At 49.1% G+C, this 23,151-nt stretch overlaps 1 protein-coding gene across 1 annotated transcript in view; it reads left to right on the top strand.

Moving 5' to 3' along the window:
* The window catches only part of palm2akap2 (PALM2 and AKAP2 fusion), a 167,954-nt gene that overhangs the window by 5,110 nt on the left and 139,693 nt on the right, over positions 1–23,151 (top strand). The window lies entirely within an intron of this gene.

The raw sequence follows: 23,151 nt of genomic DNA, 5'->3' as shown, positions 1-23,151 counted from the left end.
GGGAGGTTGGAGTCAGGAGTCAGGAGGTTGGGAGGTTGAAGTCAGGAGGTTGGGAGGTTGAAGTCAGGTTGGGAGGTTGGGAGGTTGAGTCAGGAGGTTGGGAGGTTGAAGTCAGGAGGTTGGGAGGTTGGAGTCAGGAGGTTGGGAGGTTGAGTCAGGAGGTTGGGAGGTTGGAGTCAGGAGGTTGGGAGGTTGGAGTCAGGAGGTTGGGAGGTTGAAGTCAGGAGGTTGGGAGGTTGGAGTCAGGAGGTTGGGAGGGAGTCAGGAGGAGGTTCAGGGGAGGTTGAAGTCAGGAGGTTGGGAGGTTGAAGTCAGGAGGTTGGGAGGTTGGAGTCAGGAGGTTGGGAGGTTGGAGTCAGGAGGTTGGGAGGTTGGAGTCAGGAGGTTGGGAGGTTGGAGTCAGGAGGTTGGGAGGTTGGAGTCAGGAGGTTGGGAGGTTGAAGTCAGGAGGTTGAGTCAGGAGGTTGGGAAGTCAGGAGGTTGGGAGGTTGGAGTCAGGAGGTTGAAGTCAGGAGGTTGGGAGGTTGAGTCAGGAGGTTGGGAGGTTGAAGTCAGGAGGTTGGAGTCAGGAGGTTGGGAGGTTGAAGTCAGGAGGTTGGGAGGTTGGAGTCAGGAGGTTGGAGGTTGGAGTCAGGAGTCAGGAGGTTGGGAGGTTGGAGTCAGGAGGTTGGGAGGTTGGAGTCAGGAGGTTGGGAGGTTGAAGTCAGGAGGTTGGGAGGTTGGGAGGTTGGAGTCAGGAGGTTGGGAGGTTGAAGTCAGGAGGTTGGGAGGTTGGGAGGTTGGAGTCAGGAGGTTGGGAGGTTGAGTCAGGAGGTTGGGAGGTTGAGTCAGGAGGTTGGGAGGTTGAAGTCAGGAGGTTGGGAGGTTGGAGTCAGGAGGTTGGGAGGTTGAGTCAGGAGGTTGGGAGGTTGAAGTCAGGAGGTTGGGAGGTTGAAGTCAGTCAGGTTGGGAGGTTGAAGTCAGGAGGTTGGGAGGTTGAAGTCAGGAGGTTGGGAGGTTGAGTCAGGGTTGGGAGGTTGAAGTCAGGGGTTGGGAGGTTGAAGTCAGGAGGTTGGGAGGTTGAAGGGTCAGGAGGTTGGGAGGTTGAAGTCAGGAGGTTGGGAGGTTGAAGTCAGGAGGTTGGGAGGTTGGAGTCAGTAGGTTGGGAGGTTGGAGTCAGGTGTTGGGAGGTTGAAGTCAGGAGGTTGGGAGGTTGAAGTCAGGAGGTTGGGAGGTTGAAGTCAGTAGGTTGGGAGGTTGGAGTCAGGAGGTTGGGAGGTTGGAGTCAGTAGGTTGGGAGGTTGAAGTCAGGAGGTTGGGAGGTTGAAGTCAGGAGGTTGGGAGGTTGGGAGGTTGAAGTCAGGAGGTTGGGAGGTTGAAGTCAGGAGGTTGGGAGGTTGAAGTCAGGTGTTGGGAGGTTGAAGTCAGGAGGTTGGGAGGTTGAAGTCAGGAGGTTGGGAGGTTGAAGTCAGGAGGTTGGGAGGTTGAAGTCAGGAGGTTGGGAGGTTGAAGTCAGGAGGTTGGGAGGTTGGAGTCAGGAGGTTGGGAGGTTGAAGTCAGGAGGTTGGGAGGTTGAAGTCAGGAGGTTGGGAGGTTGAAGTCAGGAGGTTGGGAGGTTGAAGTCAGGAGGTTGGGAGGTTGGAGTCAGGTGTTGGGAGGTTAGAGTCAGGAGGTTGGGAGGTTGAAGTCAGGAGGTTGGGAGGTTGGAGTCAGGAGGTTGGGAGGTTGGAGTCAGGAGGTTGGGAGGTTGGAGTCAGGTGTTGGGAGGTTGGAGTCAGGTGTTGGGAGGTTGGAGTCAGGAGGTTGGGAGGTTGAAGTCAGGAGGTTGGGAGGTTGAAGTCAGGAGGTTGGGAGGTTGGAGTCAGGAGGTTGGGAGGTTGAAGTCAGGAGGTTGGGAGGTTGGAGTCAGGAGGTTGGGAGGTTGGAGTCAGGAGGTTGGGAGGTTGGAGTCAGGTGTTGGGAGGTTGGAGTCAGGAGGTTGGGAGGTTGAAGTCAGGAGGTTGGGAGGTTGGAGTCAGGAGGTTGGGAGGTTGGAGTCAGGAGGTTGGGAGGTTGGAGTCAGGTGTTGGGAGGTTGGAGTCAGGAGGTTGGGAGGTTGAAGTCAGGAGGTTGGGAGGTTGAAGTCAGGAGGTTGGGAGGTTGGAGTCAGGAGGTTGGGAGGTTGAAGTCAGGAGGTTGGGAGGTTGAAGTCAGGAGGTTGGGAGGTTGAAGTCAGGAGGTTGGGAGGTTGGAGTCAGGTGTTGGGAGGTTGGAGTCAGGAGGTTGGGAGGTTGGAGTCAGGAGGTTGGGAGGTTGAAGTCAGGAGGTTGGAGTCAGGAGGTTGGGAGGTTGGAGTCAGGAGGTTGGGAGGTTGGAGTCAGTAGGTTGGGAGGTTGAAGTCAGGAGGTTGGAGTCAGGAGGTTGGGAGGTTGGAGTCAGTAGGTTGGGAGGTTGAAGTCAGGAGGTTGGGAGGTTGGAGTCAGGAGGTTGGGAGGTTGGAGTCAGGAGGTTGGGAGGTTGGAGTCAGGTGTTGGGAGGTTGGAGTCAGGAGGTTGGGAGGTTGGAGTCAGGAGGTTGGGAGGTTGGAGTCAGGAGGTTGGGAGGTTGGAGTCAGTAGGTTGGGAGGTTGGAGTCAGGTGTTGGGAGGTTGGAGTCAGTAGGTTGGGAGGTTGAAGTCAGGTGTTGGGAGGTTGAAGTCAGTAGGTTGGGAGGTTGAAGTCAGGAGGTTGGGAGGTTGGAGTCAGGTGTTGGGAGGTTGAAGTCAGGTGTTGGGAGGTTGAAGTCAGGAGGTTGGGAGGTTGAAGTCAGGGGTTGGGAGGTTGAAGTCAGGTGTTGGGAGGTTGAAGTCAGTAGGTTGGGAGGTTGAAGTCAGGAGGTTGGGAGGTTGGAGTCAGGTGTTGGGAGGTTGAAGTCAGGTGTTGGGAGGTTGAAGTCAGGAGGTTGGGAGGTTGAAGTCAGGAGGTTGGGAGGTTGAAGTCAGTAGGTTGGGAGGTTGGAGTCAGGAGGTTGGGAGGTTGGAGTCAGGAGGTTGGGAGGTTGGAGTCAGGAGGTTGGGAGGTTGAAGTCAGGAGGTTGGGAGGTTGGAGTCAGGAGGTTGGGAGGTTGAAGTCAGGAGGTTGGGAGGTTGAAGTCAGGTGTTGGGAGGTTGAAGTCAGGAGGTTGGGAGGTTGAAGTCAGGAGGTTGGGAGGTTGAAGTCAGGTGTTGGGAGGTTGGAGTCAGGAGGTTGGGAGGTTGGAGTCAGTAGGTTGGGAGGTTGAAGTCAGGAGGTTGGAGTCAGGAGGTTGGGAGGTTGGAGTCAGGAGGTTGGGAGGTTGGAGTCAGTAGGTTGGGAGGTTGAAGTCAGGAGGTTGGAGTCAGGAGGTTGGGAGGTTGGAGTCAGGAGGTTGGGAGGTTGAAGTCAGGAGGTTGGGAGGTTGGAGTCAGGAGGTTGGGAGGTTGGAGTCAGGAGGTTGGGAGGTTGGAGTCAGGTGTTGGGAGGTTGGAGTCAGGAGGTTGGGAGGTTGAAGTCAGGGGTTGGGAGGTTGAAGTCAGGTGTTGGGAGGTTGAAGTCAGTAGGTTGGGAGGTTGAAGTCAGGAGGTTGGGAGGTTGGAGTCAGGTGTTGGGAGGTTGAAGTCAGGTGTTGGGAGGTTGAAGTCAGGAGGTTGGGAGGTTGAAGTCAGGAGGTTGGGAGGTTGAAGTCAGTAGGTTGGGAGGTTGGAGTCAGGAGGTTGGGAGGTTGGAGTCAGGAGGTTGGGAGGTTGGAGTCAGGAGGTTGGGAGGTTGAAGTCAGGAGGTTGGGAGGTTGAAGTCAGGAGGTTGGGAGGTTGAAGTCAGGTGTTGGGAGGTTGAAGTCAGGAGGTTGGGAGGTTGAAGTCAGGAGGTTGGGAGGTTGAAGTCAGGTGTTGGGAGGTTGAAGTCAGGAGGTTGGGAGGTTGAAGTCAGGAGGTTGGGAGGTTGAAGTCAGGAGGTTGGGAGGTTGAAGTCAGGAGGTTGGGAGGTTGAAGTCAGGAGGTTGGGAGGTTGGAGTCAGGAGGTTGGGAGGTTGAAGTCAGGAGGTTGGGAGGTTGAAGTCAGGAGGTTGGGAGGTTGAAGTCAGGAGGTTGGGAGGTTGAAGTCAGGAGGTTGGGAGGTTGGAGTCAGGTGTTGGGAGGTTGGAAGTCAGGAGGTTGGGAGGTTGAAGTCAGGAGGTTGGGAGGTTGGGAGGTTGGGAGGTTCAGGAGGTTGGGAGGTTGGAGTCAGGAGGTTGGGAGGTTGAAGTCAGGTGTTGGGAGGTTGGAGTCAGGAGGTTGGGAGGTTGAAGTCAGGAGGTTGGGAGGTTGAGTCAGGAGGTTGGGAGGTTGAAGTCAGGAGGTTGGGAGGTTGAAGTCAGGAGGTTGGGAGGTTGAAGTCAGGAGGTTGGGAGGTTGAAGTCAGGAGGTTGGGAGGTTGGAGTCAGGAGGTTGGGAGGTTGGAGTCAGGAGGTTGGGAGGTTGGAGTCAGGAGGTTGGGAGGTTGGAGTCAGGAGGTTGGGAGGTTGAAGTCAGGAGGTTGGGAGGTTGGAGTCAGGAGGTTGGGAGAGTCAGGAGGTTGGGAGGTTGGAGTCAGGTGTTGGGAGGTTGAGTCAGGAGGTTGGGAGGTTGAAGTCAGGAGGTTGGGAGGTTGAAGTCAGGAGGTTGGGAGGTTGGAGTCAGGAGGTTGGGAGGTTGAAGTCAGGAGGTTGGGAGGTTGAAGTCAGGAGGTTGGGAGGTTGGAGTCAGGAGGTTGGGAGGTTGAGTCAGGAGGTTGGGAGGTTGGAGTCAGGAGGTTGGGAGGTTGGAGTCAGGAGGTTGGGAGGTTGAAGTCAGGAGGTTGGGAGGTTGGAGTCAGGAGGTTGGGAGGTTGAAGTCAGGAGGTTGGGAGGTTGAAGTCAGGAGGTTGGGAGGTTGGAGTCAGGAGGTTGGGAGGTTGGAGTCAGTAGGTTGGGAGGTTGAAGTCAGGAGGTTGGGAGGTTGAAGTCAGTAGGTTGGGAGGTTGAAGTCAGGAGGTTGGGAGGTTGAAGTCAGGAGGTTGGGAGGTTGAAGTCAGGAGGTTGGGAGGTTGAAGTCAGGAGGTTGGGAGGTTGAAGTCAGGAGGTTGGGAGGTTGAAGTCAGGAGGTTGGGAGGTTGAAGTCAGGAGGTTGGGAGGTTGAAGTCAGGAGGTTGGGAGGTTGAAGTCAGGTTGGGAGGTTGAAGTCAGGAGGTTGGGAGGTTGGAGTCAGTAGGTTGGGAGGTTGAAGTCAGTAGGTTGGGAGGTTGAAGTCAGTAGGTTGGGAGGTTGGAGTCAGGAGGTTGGGAGGTTGAAGTCAGTAGGTTGGGAGGTTGAAGTCAGGAGGTTGGGAGGTTGAAGTCAGGAGGTTGGGAGGTTGAAGTCAGGAGGTTGGGAGGTTGAAGTCAGGAGGTTGGGAGGTTGAAGTCAGGAGGTTGGGAGGTTGAAGTCAGGAGGTTGGGAGGTTGAAGTCAGGAGGTTGGGAGGTTGAAGTCAGGAGGTTGGGAGGTTGAAGTCAGGAGGTTGGGAGGTTGAAGTCAGGAGGTTGGGAGGTTGAAGTCAGGAGGTTGGGAGGTTGAAGTCAGGAGGTTGGGAGGTTGAAGTCAGGAGGTTGGGAGGTTGAAGTCAGGAGGTTGGGAGGTTGAAGTCAGGAGGTTGGGAGGTTGAAGTCAGTAGGTTGGGAGGTTGAAGTCAGGAGGTTGGGAGGTTGGAGTCAGTAGGTTGGGAGGTTGAAGTCAGTAGGTTGGGAGGTTGAAGTCAGTAGGTTGGGAGGTTGGAGTCAGGAGGTTGGGAGGTTGAAGTCAGTAGGTTGGGAGGTTGGAGTCAGGAGGTTGGGAGGTTGAAGTCAGGAGGTTGGGAGGTTGAAGTCAGGAGGTTGGGAGGTTGAAGTCAGTAGGTTGGGAGGTTGAAGTCAGGAGGTTGGGAGGTTGAAGTCAGGAGGTTGGGAGGTTGAAGTCAGGAGGTTGGGAGGTTGAAGTCAGGGGTTGGGAGGTTGAAGTCAGGAGGTTGGGAGGTTGAAGTCAGGAGGTTGGGAGGTTGAAGTCAGGAGGTTGGGAGGTTGAAGTCAGGGGTTGGGAGGTTGAAGTCAGTAGGTTGGGAGGTTGAAGTCAGGGGTTGGGAGGTTGAAGTCAGGAGGTTGGGAGGTTGAAGTCAGTAGGTTGGGAGGTTGAAGTCAGGAGGTTGGGAGGTTGAAGTCAGTAGGTTGGGAGGTTGGAGTCAGGTGTTGGGAGGTTGAAGTCAGGAGGTTGGGAGGTTGAAGTCAGGGGTTGGGAGGTTGAAGTCAGTAGGTTGGGAGGTTGAAGTCAGGTGTTGGGAGGTTGAAGTCAGGTGTTGGGAGGTTGAAGTCAGGAGGTTGGGAGGTTGAAGTCAGTAGGTTGGGAGGTTGAAGTCAGGTGTTGGGAGGTTGAAGTCAGGAGGTTGGGAGGTTGAAGTCAGGAGGTTGGGAGGTTGAAGTCAGGAGGTTGGGAGGTTGAAGTCAGGTGTTGGGAGGTTGAAGTCAGTAGGTTGGGAGGTTGAAGTCAGGTGTTGGGAGGTTGAAGTCAGTAGGTTGGGAGGTTGAAGTCAGGTGTTGGGAGGTTGAAGTCAGGTGTTGGGAGGTTGAAGTCAGGTGTTGGGAGGTTGAAGTCAGGGGTTGGGAGGTTGAAGTCAGTAGGTTGGGAGGTTGAAGTCAGGGGTTGGGAGGTTGAAGTCAGGTGTTGGGAGGTTGAAGTCAGGGGTTGGGAGGTTGAAGTCAGGTGTTGGGAGGTTGAAGTCAGGAGGTTGGGAGGTTGAAGTCAGGTGTTGGGAGGTTGAAGTCAGGGGTTGGGAGGTTGAAGTCAGGTGTTGGGAGGTTGAAGTCAGGGGTTGGGAGGTTGAAGTCAGGTGTTGGGAGGTTGAAGTCAGGGGTTGGGAGGTTGAAGTCAGGTGTTGGGAGGTTGAAGTCAGGGGTTGGGAGGTTGAAGTCAGGAGGTTGGGAGGTTGAAGTCAGGTGTTGGGAGGTTGAAGTCAGTAGGTTGGGAGGTTGAAGTCAGGTGTTGGGAGGTTGAAGTCAGTAGGTTGGGAGGTTGAAGTCAGGTGTTGGGAGGTTGAAGTCAGGGGTTGGGAGGTTGAAGTCAGGAGGTTGGGAGGTTGAAGTCAGGTGTTGGGAGGTTGAAGTCAGGGGTTGGGAGGTTGAAGTCAGGAGGTTGGGAGGTTGAAGTCAGGTGTTGGGAGGATGAAGTCAGGATGTTGGGAGGTTGAGGTCAGGTGTTTGGAGGTTGAAGTCAGGAGGTTGGGAGGTTGAAGTCAAGCATCAGGAGGTGGAAGTCAGGAGGTTGAAGTCAGGAGGTTGAAGTCAGGACATTGGGAGGTTGGAGTAAGGAGATTGGGAGGTTGGAGTCAGGAGTTTGGGAGGTTGGAGTAAGGAGATTGGGAGGTTGGAGTCAGGAGGTTGGGAGGTTGGAGTCAGGAGGTTGGGAGGTTGGAGTAAGGAGATTGGGAGGTTGGAGTCAGGAGGTTGAAGTCAGGACATTGGGAGGTTGGAGTAAGGAGATTGGGAGGTTGGAGTCAGGAGTTTGGGAGGTTGGAGTAAGGAGATTGGGAGGTTGGAGTCAGGAGTTTGGGAGGTTGGAGTAAGGAGATTGGGAGGTTGGAGTCAGGAGGTTGGGAGGTTGGAGTCAGGAGGTTGGGAGGTTGGAGTAAGGAGATTGGGAGGTTGGAGTCAGGAGGTTGGGAGGTTGGAGTAAGGAGATTGGGAGGTTGGAGTCAGGAGTTTGGGAGGTTGGAGTCAGGAGGTTGGGAGGTTGGAGTCAGGTGGTTTAAGTCAGGCATTCGGAGATTGATGTCGCCCATTCGATGAGTGCCGAGCCATCCTCAGGAAATTAGCTCATGAAGTTGTCAATCTCATTGAGGAACTCTTAAGGGCACCTGGTGGGCGATAGATGACAACAATGATAAGCTTGAGTGGACAAGTGACAGTGACAGAATGGAATTCAAATGAGGAGATGGACAGATGAGAGAGGGAGAAAAGAGAAAATATCTAGTTTGGAGAAATGAGTAGCCCCATACCACCACTGTGACGACAGTAGCTGGCAGCCTGGTGTTGAGGCTTGCACTGCTCCAAACTGTTGTCTCCCTTCTTTTGGAAAGCTGAGCCCCTATGACTGCCAGTCATTTTAATTCAAGCAGAAATGCCCTTCATGTCTGTGAGAACAACCAATGGAACAAAGTTTCTGACTATGAGGGAACACATACAGTACTACACATACAGTACTACACATACAGTACTACACAGTGAGCTCCAGAAGTATTGGGACGTTGTCACTCTTTGTATTTGAAATGATACAATGACCATGACGTTAAATTACAGACTTTAATTTGAGGGTATTTTTATTCATATCGGGTGTTTAGAAATTACAGCACTTTATGTTCATAGTCTCCATATTTTAGGGGACCAAAAGTACCGGGACAAATTCACGTATGTGTATTAAAATAGTAAAAAGTACTTGGTCCCATATTCACAGCACACAATGACCTCGTCAGGCGGGTGACTCTACAAACTTTTTGGGATTCATTTGATGTTTGTTTTGGTTGGGTTTTTTTTTCAGATTATTTCGAGCTCAATAGAAATTAATGGTAAATTATGTATTGTGTCATTTCAAAATCATTTTTTATTGTAAATAAGAATAGAATTGTACCATTTCAATCCAAAGTGCTGGATTACAGAGCCAAAACATCAAAACATGTGTCATTGTCACCAATACTTTTGGAACTCACTGTAATCAGATGAAGAGAGAGCAGCTGGAGTTACAGTGTTCTCTGGGTGATCCATGCCTCTGTCAGGGCCAAACAGTCAAGGGACTGAAGGGCAGCCTAGGCTGAGATGAGCTCAGTGTTCTCTGGGTAATCCATGCCTCTGTCAGGGCCAAACAGTCAAGGGACTGAAGGGCAGCCTAGGCTGAGATGAGCTCAGTGTTCTCTGGGTAATCCATGCCTCTGTCAGGGCCAAACAGTCAAGGGACTGAAGGGCAGCCTAGGCTGAGATGAGCTCAGTGTTCTCTGGGTAATCCATGCCTCTGTCAGGGCCAAACAGTCAAGGGACTGAAGGGCAGCCTAGGCTGAGATGAGCTCAGTGTTTCTGGGTAATCCATGCCTCTGTCAGGGCCAAACAGTCAAGGGACTGAAGGGCAGCCTCGGCTGAGATGAGCTCAGTGTTCTCTGGGTAATCCATGCCTCTGTCAGGGCCAAACAGTCAAGGGACTGAAGGGCAGCCTAGGCTGAGATGAGCTCAGTGTTCTCTGGGTAATCCATGCCTCTGTCAGGGCCAAACAGTCAAGGGACTGAAGGGCAGCCTAGGCTGAGATGAGCTCAGTGTTCTCTGGGTAATCCATGCCTCTGTCAGGGCCAAACAGTCAAGGGACTGAAGGGCAGCCAAGGCTGAGATGAGCTCAATGTTCTCTGGGTAATCCATGCCTCTGTCAGGGCCAAACAGTCAAGGGACTGAAGGGCAGCCTAGGCTGAGATGAGCTCAGTGTTTCTGGGTAATCCATGCCTCTGTCAGGGCCAAACAGTCAAGGGACTCAAAGGGCAGCCTCGGCTGAGATGAGCTCAGTGTTCTCTGGGTAATCCATGCCTCTGTCAGGGCCAAACAGTCAAGGGACTGAAGGGCAGCCTAGGCTGAGATGAGCTCAGTGTTCTCTGGGTAATCCATGCCTCTGTCAGGGCCAAACAGTCAAGGGACTGAAGGGCAGCCTCGGCTGAGATGAGCTCAGTGTTCTCTGGGTAATCCATGCCTCTGTCAGGGCCAAACAGTCAAGGGACTGAAGGGCAGCCTAGGCTGAGATGAGCTCAGTGTTCTCTGGGTAATCCATGCCTCTGTCAGGGCCAAACAGTCAAGGGACTGAAGGGCAGCCAAGGCTGAGATGAGCTCAATGTTCTCTGGGTAATCCATGCCTCTGTCAGGGCCAAACAGTCAAGGGACTGAAGGGCAGCCTAGGCTGAGATGAGCTCAGTGTTCTCTGGGTAATCCATGCCTCTGTCAGGGCCAAACAGTCAAGGGACTGAAGGGCAGCCTAGGCTGAGATGAGCTCAGTGTTCTTGACAGCAGATCGGCAGTTCCAAGTGCTGCCAGAGACACAGAATTCAACATGGGGTTGTGCACACAGGGTACATTACATTAGAAGAGTTGCAGCCAAAGGGGTGGAGAGCTTCTGTAAAGCCGACAGGGAGAGGAGAGAACAGGTACAGAAAACACACACATAGTTGCCAAGGATACAACAGAGCAAAATTAGATATTTTTTTATTAACTACAATACCAGTCAAAGGTTTTTCTTTATTTTTACTATGTTCTAAATTGCAGAATAATAGTGAAGACATCAAAACTATGAAGTAACACACATGGAATAATGTAGTAACCCACAAAAAACAGTTAAACAAATCAAAATATATTCTTAAAAGTAGCCACCCTTTGCCATGATAACAGCTTTGCACACTCTTGGCATTCTCTCAACCAGCTTCATGAGGTAGTCACCTGGAATGCATTTCAATTAACAGGTGTGCCTTGTTAAAAGTTCATTTGTGGAATTTCTTTACTTCTTAATGCGTTTGAGACATTCAATCAGTATTGTGACAAGGTAGGGGTGGTATATAGAAGACAGCCCTATTTGGTAAAGACCAAGTCCATATTATGGCAAGAACAGCTCAAACAAGCAAAAAGAACTGACAGTCCATCATTACATTATGACATGGTCAGTCAATCCGGAACATTTCAAGTTTCTTCAAGTGCAATTGCAAAAACCATCAAGTGCTATGATGAAACTGACCGCCACAGGAAAGAAAGACCCAGAGTTACCTCTGCAGCAGAGGATAAGTTCATTAGAGTTAACTGCATCTCAGATTGCAGCCAAAATAAATTCTTCACAGAGTTGAAGTAACAGACACATCTCAACATCAACTGTTCAGAGGAGACTGCGTGAATAAGGCCTTCGTAGTCAAATTGCTGTAAAGAAACCACTACTAAAGGACACCAATAAGAAGAAGACACTTTCTTGGGCCAAGAAACACAAGCAATGGACATTAGACCGGTGGAAATCTGTCCATTGGTCTGATGAGTCTAAATTGGAGATTTTTAGTTCCAACCGCTGTGTCTTTGTGAGACACAGAATAGGTTAACGGATGATCTCTGTATATGTGGTGTGAAGCATGGAGGAGGAGGTGTGATGGTGTGGGGTGCTTTACTGCTGACACTGTCTGTGATTTATTTAGAATTCAAGGCACACTTAACCAGCATGGCTACCACAGCATTCTGCATCCTAACGCCATCCCATCTGGTTTGCGCTTAGTGGGACTATCATTTGTTTTTCAATAGGACAATGACCCAACACACCTCCAGGCTGTGTAAGGGCTATTTGACCAAGAAGGAGAGTGATGGAGTGCTGCATCAGATGACCTTGGCTTCCACAAATCACTCGACCTCTATCAAATTGAGATGGTGAGTTGGACCGCAGAGTGAAAGAAAAACAGCTAATAAGTGCCCAGCATATGTGGGAAGACTGTTGGAAAAGCATTCCTCATGAAGTTGGTTGAGAGAATGCCAAGAGTGTGCAAAGCTGGCTACTTTGAAGAATCTATATTTTGATTTGTTTAACACTTTTTTGGTTACTACATGATTCCATATGTGTTATTTCATAGTTTTGATGTCTTCACTATTATTCTACAATGTAGAAAATAGTAAAAATAAAGAAAAACCCTGGAATGAGTAGGTGTGTCCAAAATGTTTGACTGGAACTGCAGATCAGTCAAGTGAGAGAGTTGTGTGGAGCATTCCTCTCTTTCATTCCTCATGAATAACTCAGCAGATTAATTTGGAAGATTAACTCAGCAGATTAATTTGGAAGAATTACTCTGCAGAATTTATTTATTTTTTTACCTTTATTTAACCAGGCAAGTCAGTTAAGAACAAATTCTTATTTTCAATGATGGCCTGGGAACAGTGGGTTAACTGCCTGTTCAGGGGCAGAACGACAGATTTGTAACTTGTCGGGGGTTTGAACTCGCAACCTTCAGGTTACTAGTCCAACGCTCTAACCACTAGGCTACCCTGCCGCCCTTGGCAGAATAACTCTGCAGAATAACTTGGCAGAATTACTAGGCAGAATAACTAGGCAGAATTACTAGGCAGAATAACTAGGCAGAATTACTCGGCAGAACTGTCTTCATTTCACCACACAGCAAAGCTGACTCCGGAACAAGGTTCCTGGAGAAAAATACAGTTCACACACTAAGTAGGCTACCGGAAAGACAGTCCTTAAAGTAGATGTCCTATGATGAAGATAAAGCCAAACATTATCCTTATCACTCCAGGACATAACAGGAGTCCTTTAGCTATAGAATGAAGGAAATGGATGAGAGTTGATTCAAGAAGTGTATCAGAGTATGGAATGGAATATGAAGCTATTTGGGATACAATTTATGTGCAGAGACAGGCTTTGGCGTCTCTCTCTCTCTCTCTCTCTCTCTCTCTCTCTCTTTTTAGCATAATATAGTATTTAATGTATGTATATATTTAATATAGTATTTACTACATGTATATATGTAATATAGTATTTAATATATGTATATATTTAATATCATATTTAATATAGGTATATATTTAATATCATATTTAATATATGTATATCTAATATACATATATATTTAATATTATATTTTATATATGTATATATTTAATATAGTATTTAATATATGTAAATATTTAATATAGTATTTAATATATGTATATATTTAATATAGTATTTAATATATGTATATATTTAATATAGTATTTAAAATATGTATATATTTAATATAGTATTAAATATGTGTATATATTTAATATAGTATTTAATATATGTATATATTTAGCATAGTATTTAATATATGTATATATTTAATAGCATATTTAATATATGTATATATTTAATAGCATATTTAATATATGTATATCTAATATATGTATATATTTAATATCATATTTAATATATGTATATATATATGTATATATTTAATATCATATTTAATATATGTATATATATATATGTATATATTTAATATAGTATTAAATATATGTATATATTTAATATAGTATTTAATATATGTATATATTTAACATAGTATTTAATATGTGTATATATTTAATATAGTATTTAATATATGTATATATTTAATATAGTATTTAATATATGTATATATTTAATATAGTATTTAATATATGCATATATTTAATACAATATTTAATATATGTTTATATTTAATATAATATTTAATATATGTATATATTTAATATGATATTGAATATATTTATATATTTAATATAAAAATGATGTGTAGTCCATTCGTTTCCTGATTTTACTACCTCACAGAAACATAGGACACATCCTTACATAAAGGGACACTAAACACCTTTGGCCACATGGATACCATGTGTTGCTATTTATCACTTTGTCTTAAACCCTTGTGTTCTTTGGGGAGTGTAGCTTGTTCGCTGATGCACGGAAGCAGGTTTGGTGTCGAGTCATTTTCTCCTCTCCTTCAAGGATGTTCTTGCTTCTTTTAGTTGTTCCTTCACAGATCTGCTCCTGGTAACGCTGTCACACCGATAAGGAGTAACTCCCCCAGGCACCAAAGGAACACAAGGCCCGCGCCACTAATGCTGTCACACTGATAATGACTAAATATCTCAACACTAAAGGAACACAAGGCCTGACTACCTCCCCCAGGCACTAAAGGAACACAAGGCCTAACTACCTCACCCAGGCACTAAAGGAACACAAGGCCTAACTACCTCACCCAGGCACTCAAGGAACACAAGATCTGACTACCTCTCTCAGTACTAAAGGAACACAAGGCCTGACTTCCATCCCCAGGTACTAAAGGAACACAAGGCCTGACTACCTCCCCCAGGTACTAAAGGACACAAGGTCTGACTACCTCCCCCAGGTTCTTAAGGACACAAGGCCTGACTACCTCCCCCAGGTACTAAAGGACACAAGGCCTGACTACCTGCCCCAGGTACTAAAGGACACAAGGCCTGACTACCTCCCCCAGGTTCTAAAGGACACAAGGCCTGACTATCTCCCCCAGGTACTAAAGGACACAAGGCCTGACTACCTCCCCCAGGTTCTAAAGGAACACAAGGCCTGACTACCTACCCCAGGTACTAAAGGAACACAAGGCCTGAATACCTCACCCAGGCACTACAGGAACACAAGGCCTGACTACCTCCCCCAGGTACTAAAGGTACACAAGGCCTGACTACCTCCCCCAGGTACTAAAGGAACACAAGGCCTGACTACCTCCCCCAGGTACAAAGGAACACAAGGTATGACTACCTTCCCCAGGTACTAAAGGATCACAATGCCTGACTACCTCCCCCAGGTACTACAGGAACACAAGGCCTGACTACCTCCCCCAGGCACTACAGGAACACAAGGCCTGCCTACCTCCCCCAGGCACTACAGGAACACAAGGCCTGACTAACTCCCCCAGGCACTACAGGAACACAAGGCCTGACTACCTCCCCCAGGTACTACAGGAACACAAGGCCTGACTACCTCCCCCAGGTACTACAGGAACACAAGGTCTGACTACCTCCCCCAGGCACTACAGGAACACAAGGCTTGACTACCTCCCCCAGGTACTAAAGGACACAAGGCCTGACTACCTCCCCCAGGTACTAAAGGACACAAGGCCTGACTACCTCCCCCAGGTACTAAAGGAACACAAGGCCTGACTACCTCCCCCAGGTACTAAAGGACATAAGGCCTGACTACCTCCCCCAGGTACTAAAGGAACACAAGGCCTGACTACCTCCCCCAGGTACTAAAGGAACACAAGGCCTGACTACCTCCCCCAGGTACTAAAGGAACACAAGGCCTGACTACCTCCCCCAGGTACTAAAGGAACAAAAGGCCTGACTACCTCCCCCAGGTACTAAAGGACACAAGGCCTGACTACCTCCCCCAGGTACTAAAGGACACAAGGCCTGACTACCTCCCCCAGGTACTAAAGGACACAAGGCCTGACTACCTCCCCCAGGTACTAAAGGAACACAAGGCCTGACTACCTCCCCCAGGTACTAAAGGACACAATGCCTGACTACCTCCCCCAGGTACTAAAGGAACACAAGGCCTGACTACCTGCCCCAGGTACTAAAGGAACACAAGGCCTGACTACCTCCCCCAGGTACTAAAGGACACAAGGCCTGACTACCTCCCCCAGGTACTAAAGGAACACAAGGCCTGACTACCTCCCCCAGGTACTAAAGGAACACAAGGCCTGACTACCTCCCCCAGGTACTAAAGGACACAAGGCCTGACTACCTCCCCCAGGTACTAAAGGACACAAGGCCTGACTACCTCCCCCAGGTACTAAAGGACACAAGGCCTGACTACCTCCCCCAGGTACTAAAGGACACAAGGCCTGACTACCTCCCCCAGGCACTACAGGAACACAAGGCCTGACTACCTCCCCCAGGTACTAAAGGACACAAGGCCTGACTACCTCCCCCAGGCACTACAGGAACACAAGGCCTGACTACCTCCCCCAGGCACTACAGGAACACAAGGCCTGACTACCTCCCCCAGGCACTACAGGAACACAAGGCTTGACTACCTCCCCCAGGTACTAAAGGACACAAGGCCTGACTACCTCCCCCAGGTACTAAAGGAACACAAGGCCTGACTACCTCCCCCAGGTACTAAAGGAACACAAGGCTTGACTACCTCCCCCAGGTACTAAAGGACACAATGCCTGACTACCTCCCCCAGGTACTAAAGGACACAAGGCCTGATTACCTACCCCAGGCACTACAGGAACACAAGGCCTGACTACCTCCCCCAGGCACTACAGGAACACAAGGCCTGACTACCTCCCCCAGGCACTACAGGAACACAAGGCCTGACTACCTCCCCCAGGCACTACAGGAACACAAGGCCTGACTACCTCCCCCAGGCACTACAGGAACACAAGGCCTGACTACCTCCCCCAGGTACTAAAGGAACACAAGGCTTGACTACCTCCCCCAGGTACTAAAGGACACAATGCCTGACTACCTCCCCCAGGTACTAAAGGACACAAGGCCTGACTACCTCCCCCAGGTACTAAAGGACACAATGCCTGACTACCTCCCCCAGGTACTAAAGGACACAAGGCCTGACTACCTCCCCCAGGCACTAAAGGACACAAGGCCTGACTACCTCCCCCAGGTACTAAAGGACACAAGGCCTGACTACCTCCCCCAGGCACTAAAGGACACAAGGCCTGACTACCTCCCCCAGGTACTAAAGGACACAAGGCCTGACTACCTCCCCCAGGTACTAAAGGAACACAAGGCCTGACTACCTCCCCCAGGTACTAAAGTAACACAAGGCCTGACTACCTCCCCCAGGTACTAAAGGACACAAGGCCTGACTACCTCCCCCAGGTACTAAAGGAACACAAGGCCTGACTACCTCCCCCAGGTACTAAAGGAACACAAGGCCTGACTACCTCCCCCAGGTACTAAAGGACACAAGGCCTGACTACCTCCCCCAGGTACTAAAGGAACACAAGGCCTGACTACCTCCCCCAGGTACTAAAGGACACAATGCCTGACTACCTCCCCCAGGTACTAAAGGACACAAGGCCTGACTACCTCCCCCAGGTACTAAAGGACACAAGGCCTGACTACCTCCCCCAGGTACTAAAGGACACAAGGCCTGACTACCTCCCCCAGGTACTAAAGGACACAAGGCCTGACTACCTCCCCCAGGTACTAAAGGACACAAGGCCTGACTACCTCCCCCAGGTACTAAAGGAACACAAGGCCTGACTACCTCCCCCAGGTACTAAAGGACACAAGGCCTGACTACCTCCCCCAGGTACTACAGGACACAAGGCCTGACTACCTCCCCCAGGTACTACAGGAACACAAGGCCTGACTACCTCCCCCAGGTACTACAGGAACACAAGGCCTGAATACCTGCCCCAGGTACTAAAGGACACAAGGCCTGACTACCTCCCCCAGGTACTAAAGGACACAAGGCCTGACTACCTCCCCCAGGTACTAAAGGACACAAGGCCTGACTACCTCCCCCAGGCACTACAGGAACACAAGGCCTGACTACCTCCCCCAGGTACTAAAGGACACAAGGCCTGACTACCTCCCCCAGGCACTAAAGGACACAAGGCCTGACTACCTCCCCCAGGTACTAAAGGACACAAGGCCTGACTACCTCCCCCAGGTACTAAAGGACACAAGGCCTGACTACCTCCCCCAGGTGCAACAGGAACACAAGGCCTGACTACCTGCCCCAGGTACTAAAGGACACAAGGCCTGACTACCTCCCCCAGGTGCAACAGGAACACAAGGCCTGACTACCTGCCCCAGGTACTAAAGGACACAAGGCCTGACTACCTCCCCCAGGTGCAACAGGAACACAAGGCCTGACTACCTGCCCCAGGTACTAAAGGACACAAGGCCTGACTACCTCCCCCAGGTGCAACAGGAACACAAGGCCTGACTACCTGCCCCAGGTACTACAGGAACACAAGGCCTGGCTACCTCCCCCAGGATCAGGATGCTATTGGGATCTAAACGAATGTTTGACCACTGTTTTCTATCATTCCGTTGTATTAACATATACTGTGGCACACTATTCCCTATTATAGTGCACTACTTTAGACCAGAGCCCTATGGAACCCTATTCCCTATATAGTGCACTACTTTAGACCAGAGCCCTATGGAACCCTATATAGTGCACTACTTTAGACCAGAGCCCTATGGAACCCTATATAGTGCACTACTTTAGACCAGAGCCCTATGGAACCGTATATAGTGCACTACTTTAGACCAGAGCCCTATGGAACCCTATTCCCTATATAGTGCACTACTTTAGACCAGAGCCCTATGGAACCCTATATAGTGCACTACTTTAGACCAGAGCCCTATGGAACCCTATATAGTGCACTACTTTAGACCAGAGCCCTATGGAACCCTATATAGTGCACTACTTTAGACCAGAGCACTATGGAACCCTATGTAGTGCACTACTTTAGACCAGAACCCTATGGAACCCTATATAGTGCACTACTTTAGACCAGAGCCCTATGGAACCTTATTCCCTATATAGTGCACTACTTTAGACCAGAGCCCTATAGAACCCTATTCCCTATATAGTGCACTACTTTAGACCAGAGCCCTATGGAACCCTATATAGTGCACTACTTTAGACCAGAGCCCTATGGAACCCTATATAGTGCACTACTTTAGACCAGAGCCCTATGGCACCCTATTCCCTATATAGTGCACTACTTTAGACCAGAGCCCTATGGAACCCTATTCCCTATATAGTGCACTACTTTAGACCAGAGCCCTATGGAACCCTATTCCCTATATAGTACACTACTTTAGACCAGAGCCCTATGGAACCCTATATAGTGCACTACTTTAGACCAGAGCCCTATGGAACCCTATATAGTGCACTACTTTAGACCAGAGCCCTATGGAACCCTATATAGTGCACTACTTTAGACCAGAGCCCTATGGAACCCTATATAGTGCACTACTTTAGACCAGAGCCCTATGGAACCCTATTCCCTATATAGTGCACTACTTTAGACCAGAGCCCTATGGAACCCTATATAGTGCACTACTTTAGACCAGAGCCCTATGGAACCCTATATAGTGCACTACTTTAGACCAGAGCACTATGGAACCCTATATAGTGCACTACTTTAGACCAGAGCCCTATGGAACCCTATATAGTGCACTACTTTAGACCAGAGCCCTATGGAACCTTATTCCCTATATAGTGCACTACTTTAGACCAGAGCCCTATAGAACCCTATTCCCTATATAGTGCATTACTTTAGACCAGAGCCCTATGGAACGCTATATAGTGCACTACTTTAGACCAGAGCCCTATGGAACCCTATATAGTGCACTACTTTAGACCAGAGCCCTATGGAACCCTATATAGTGCACTACTTTAGACCAGAGCCCTATGGAACCCTATTCCCTATATAGTGCACTACTTTAGACCAGAGCCCTATGGAACCCTATTCCCTATATAGTACACTACTTTAGACCAGAGCCCTATGGAACCCTATTCCCTATATAGTACACTACTTTAGACCAGAGCCCTATGGAACCTTATTCTCTATATAGTGCACTACTTTAGACCAGAGCCCTATGGAACCCTATTCCCTATATAGTGCACTACTTTAGACCAGAGCCCTATAGAACCCTATTCCCTATATAGTGCACTACTTTAGACCAGAGCCCTATGGAACCTTATTCCCTATATAGTCCACTACTTTAGACCAGAGCCCTATGGAACCCTATTCCCTATGTGGTGCACTACTTTAGACCAGAGCCCTATGGAACCCTATTCCCTATATAGTGCACTACTTTAGACCAGAGCCCTATGGAACCCTATTCCCTATGTAGTGCACTACTTTAGACCAGAGCCCTATGGAACCTTATTCCCTATATAGTCCACTACTTTAGACCAGAGCCCTATGGAACCCTATTCCCTATGTAGTGCACTACTTTAGACCAGAGCCCTATGGAACCCTATTCCCTATATAGTGCACTACTTTAGACCAGAGCCCTATGGAACCTTATTCCCTATATAGTCCACTACTTTAGACCAGAGCCCTATGGAACCCTATTCCCTATGTAGTGCACTACTTTAGACCAGAGCCCTATGGAACCCTATTCCCTATATAGTGCACTACTTTAGACCAGAGCCCTATGGAACCCTATTCCCTATATAGTGCACTACTTTAGACCAGAGCCCTATGGAACCTTATTCTCTATATAGTGCACTACTTTAGACCAGGGCATGTGGAACCTTATTCCCTATATAGTCCACTACTTTAGACCAGAGCCCTATTGAACCCTATTCCCTATATAGTGCACTACTTTAGACCAGAGCCCTATGGAACCTTATTCCCTATATAGTCCACTACTTTAGACCAGAGCCCTATAGAACCCTATTCCCTATATAGTGCACTACTTTAGACCAGAGCCCTATGGAACCCAATTCCCTATATAGTGCACTACTTTAGATCAGAGCCCTATGGAACCCTATATTTAGTGCACTACTTTAGACCAGAGCCCAATGGAACACTATATAGTGCACTACTTTAGACCAGAGCCCAATTGGGATGTAGTTATGAATCAGCTATATGTTCTCTCCTGAATTAAAAGCAACGAAATAGTCTCCACAAACATACTATAGATAGAACTATTTTCTAGGTTGTCCCAGTGGTATTTCTGGTAATTTATGGTTTCCTCTTAAATATGCAGCTGCTTGTAGTCATGTGGGGAGATCTCTCTCTCTCTCCCTCTCTCTCTGTCTCTCTCCTCTCTCTCTCTCTCTCTCTCTCTCTCCCTCTCTCTCTCTCTCTCTCTCCCTCTCTCTCACTCGTTCTCTCTCTCTCTCTCTCCCTCTCTCTCTGTCTCTCTCTCTCTCTCTCTCTCTCTCTCTCCTCTCTCTCTCTCTCTCTCTCTCTGTCTCCCTCTCTCTCTCCCTCTCTCTCTGTCTCTCTCTCACTCTCTCTCCCTCTCTCTCACTCTCTCTCACTCTCTCTCTCCCTCTCCTCTCTCTCTCTCTCTCTCTCTCTCTCTCTCCCTCTCTCTCACTCGTTCTCTCTCTTTCTCCCTGTCACTCTCTCTTTCTCTCTCTCCCTCTCTCTCTCTCTCTCCCTCTCAGGACTTAGTGTGTGTCAGTTATTGTCTGGTGTTGAGACAGGGCTTGGTGTGTCAGTTATTGTCTGGTGTTGAGACAGGGCTTGGTGTGTCAGTTATTGTCTGGTGTTGAGACAGGACTTGGTGTGTGTGACCGGATCGACCCGTACAGACAGTCCTATCTCTCTTGTTAAAACAGTTTAGATTCTGACTCTGTGAAAGTCTGTGTATGTTGATTTCTCCCACACATCTCTCTAGGTTAGCTGATAAACCTGTCACTCTGCTTGACTCTGCAAACATTTAGGCCGCATGCCAAATGGCATCCTTTTCCATTATAGTACACTACCCTGTGTGGCACTGGTCAACAGTAGTACACTACCCTGTGTGGCACTGGTCAACAGTAGTACACTACCCTATGGGTCCTGGTCAACAGTAGAACACTACCCTATGGGTCCTGGTCAACAGTAGTACACTACCCTATGGGTCCTGGTCAACAGTAGTACACTACCCTATGGGTCCTGGTCAACAGTAGTACACTACCCTATGGGTCCTGGTCAACAGTAGTACACTACCCTATGGGTCCTGGTCAACAGTAGTACACTACCCTATGGGTCCTGGTCAACAGTAGTTCACTACCCTGTGGGTCCTGGTCAACAGTAATACACTACCCTATGGGTCCTGGTCAACAGTAGTACACTACCCTATGGGTCCTGGTCAACAGTAGTACACTACCCTATGGGTCCTGGTCAACAGTAGTACACTACCCTATGGGTCCTGGTCAACAGTAGTACACTACCCTATGGGTCCTGGTCAACAGTAGTACACTACCCTATGGGTCCTGGTCAACAGTAGTACCCACTACCCTATGGGTCCTGGTCAACAGTAGTACACTACCCTATGGGTCCTGGTCAACAGTAGTACACTACCCTATGGGTCCTGGTCAACAGTAGTACACTACCCTATGGGTCCTGGTCAACAGTAGTACACTACCCTATGGGTCCTGGTCAACAGTAGTACACTACCCTATGGGTCCTGGTCAACAGTAATACACTACCCTAAGGGTCCTGGTCAACAGTAGTACACTACCCTATGGGTCCAAGCTATGGGTCCTGGTCAACAGTAGAACACTACCCTATGGGTCCTGGTCAACAGTAGTACACTACCCTGTGGGTCCTGGACAACAGTAGTACACTACCCTATGGGTCCTGGTCAACAGTAGTACACTACCCTATGGGTCCTGGTCAACAGTAGTACACTACCCTATGGGTCCTGGTCAACAGTAGTACACTACCCTATGGGTCCTGGTCAACAGTAGTACACTACCCTATGGGTCCTGGTCAACAGTAGTACACTACCCTATGGGTCCTGGTCAACAGTAGTACACTACCCTATGGGTCCTGGTCAACAGTAGTACACTACCCTATGGGTCCTGGTCAACAGTAGTACACTACCCTATGGGTCCTGGTCAACAGTAGTACACTACCCTATGGGTCCTGGTCAACAGTAGTGCACTACCCTGTGGGTCCTGGTCAACAGTAGTACACTACCCTATGAGTCCTGGTCAACAGTAGTACACTACCCTATGGGTCCTGGTCAACAGTAGTGCACTACCCTATGGGTCCTGGTCAACAGTAGTACACTACCCTATGGGTCCTGGTCAACAATAGTACACTACACTATGGGTCCTGGTCAACAGTAGTACACTACCCTATGGGCCCTTGTCAACAGTAGTACACTACCCTATGGGTCCTGGTCAACAGTAGTTCACTACCCTGTGGGTCCTGGTCAACAGTAATACACTACCCTATGGGTCCTGGTCAACAGTAGTACACTACCCTATGGGTCCTGGTCAACAGTAGTACACTACCCTATGGGTCCTGGTCAACAGTAGTACACTACCCTATGGGTCCTGGTCAACAGTAGTACACTACCCTGTGGGTCCTGGACAACAGTAGTACACTACCCTATGGGTCCTGGTCAACAGTAGTACACTACCCTATGGGTCCTGGTCAACAGTAGTACACTACCCTGTGGGTCCTGGTCAACAGTAGTACACTACCCTATGGGTCCTGGTCAACAGCAGTACACTACCCTATGGGTCCTGGTCAGCATTAGTACACTACCCTATGGGTCCTGGTCAACAGTAGTACACTACCCTATGGGTCCTGGTCAACAGTAATACACTACCCTAAGGGTCCTGGTCAACAGTAGTACACTACCCTATGGGTCCAAGCTATGGGTCCTGGTCAACAGTAGTGCACTACCCTATGGGTCCTGGTCAACAGTAGTACACTACCCTGTGGGTCCTGGACAACAGTAGTGCACTACCCTATGGGTCCTGGTCAACAGTAGTACACTAAACTATGGGCCCTGGTCAACAGTAGTACACTACCCTGTGGGCCCTGGTCAACAGTAGTACACTACCCTATGGGTCCTGGTCAACAGTAGTACACTACCCTATGTGTCCTGGTCAACAGTAGTACACAACCCTGTAGGTCCTGGTCAACAGTAGTACCCTACCCTATGGGTCCTAGTCAACAGTAGTGCACTACCCTATGGGC

Source organism: Oncorhynchus masou, chromosome 11 (genome assembly GCF_036934945.1).
Source record: "Oncorhynchus masou masou isolate Uvic2021 chromosome 11, UVic_Omas_1.1, whole genome shotgun sequence".
Classification (NCBI taxonomy): domain Eukaryota; kingdom Metazoa; phylum Chordata; class Actinopteri; order Salmoniformes; family Salmonidae; genus Oncorhynchus; species Oncorhynchus masou.
Note: the sequence above shows the minus strand (reverse complement) of the source record. Positions and strands in the feature narration are given on the sequence as shown.